Here is a 1,255-nt window from a genome sequence, read left to right on the forward strand (position 1 = left end):
CGCATCCCCGCTCCGTGGCCCGTCTCCAGGAGCGGGGCAGAGCGGGGGAAGGAGGGACTGTGTCCCGAGACGCCGCCCGCGGCGCGCGCCCTCCCCTGGGCGACCCCCGCCATCCCAGCCCAGGGTCCTGCTGCGCAGGGGCCGCGGCGCAGGGACCTTTCCAGAGGGCCCTGCCCGGCTGCGAGCGAAGGGCGGACACCCCTGAATTTGCCCCATTGTTCTCCGCGGAGACGGGGGAGGGTCGGGGGAAGGGAAGGGAAGGGAAGGGAAGGGGCCGCGCGGCGCCAGCGCCTCTGGCCGCGACCAGGACGCCAGCGCCGGGCGCGAGCTCCCCGCCGGGATGCAGGTGCGAGATGCCGGACGCGACGCAGGAGGCCCGGCGAGCGGCGGCTTTACCTCTCCCGCGTCACTGGAGGCGGCCCGGCATGGGCGCGGGTCCCCGAGCGCCGAGATGCTGCGGCTCCCGGGCTGCGCTGGGCGCTGTGACGGCCGCGCCGCGTGACGGGCTGCGCGCCCCCGGCCCGGCCCGCCCCGCGCCCCTCCCGCCGCGCTGGTTGGCTGCGCGCGGAGCCCGAGCCCCAGCCGCCAGCTGGTTTGTCACGCGGGGAGAGGGACGGGCGTCGCAGCCGCCGCGGGGATGGGGCTAGAGCCGAAGGGGGCTGGGGCCGGGCTGTGACATCACAGCTGACACCGCGGCTCGCTGAGTGGAGAGATGGGGGACCGACGCCCGGGCTCGGACGCGGCGCCCCATTTCCCCGCGCAGCTCCCGCGCGACCTCGCAGGGAAGAGGAACGCGGCGGCGCCCATCCCCGAGGCCCCCCACTCACCCGAACTTGCCCGCAGACCTCGCGCCCAGCCCCCCTTGACTATGACCTTTTTCAAGTGAAATCATGAAATCATCCACCCCGCCCCGCGAAGCTAACAGCGCAAACGCGTCGTCGCGGAGGGACGAAGCTCGGGTGGGTTCCTTGAACCAGGGAGCGGCTGTAGGGGGCGGGATGGGGACCCTGACTCTGAAGCGTAACAGGTGAGCTCGGCCAAAGCACTGCGCGGGGACCAGAGCATCGCGGACAGCCCCCGAGGCAGGATGATGCAACCCGCCCGCCCGCAGACGGTGCCTCCTCCTCCCGTCAGGCCCGGGGGAGATCCCCACCCTTCGCCCGCCCCGCCTCTCCAGGTCCCCCCGCCACGCCCCCGCTATCCGCACACCCTGTCTCTGCCCCCTAACTTCCCTGGACCACCCAGCCACACGCCG

The 1,255-nt window shown here is 73.9% G+C and overlaps 1 protein-coding gene across 6 annotated transcripts in view; it reads right to left on the reverse strand.

The window, feature by feature from the left end:
- KIF1A (kinesin family member 1A) overlaps positions 1-489 on the reverse strand; it is a 74,717-nt gene extending 74,228 nt beyond the window's left edge. For all 6 annotated transcript variants that reach the window (XM_039861032.1, XM_039861009.1, XM_039861024.1 and 3 more), the window contains exon 1: positions 397-489. The gene's annotated coding sequence lies outside the window, so the exon portion shown is untranslated. The remainder of the gene's footprint in view (positions 1-396) is intronic.
- Between the last annotated feature and the right edge of the window lie 766 nt (positions 490-1,255).

Source organism: Pteropus medius, unplaced genomic scaffold, assembly GCF_902729225.1.
Source record: "Pteropus medius unplaced genomic scaffold, Ma_sr-lr_union100, whole genome shotgun sequence".
NCBI classification, from domain to species: Eukaryota; Metazoa; Chordata; class Mammalia; order Chiroptera; family Pteropodidae; genus Pteropus; species Pteropus medius.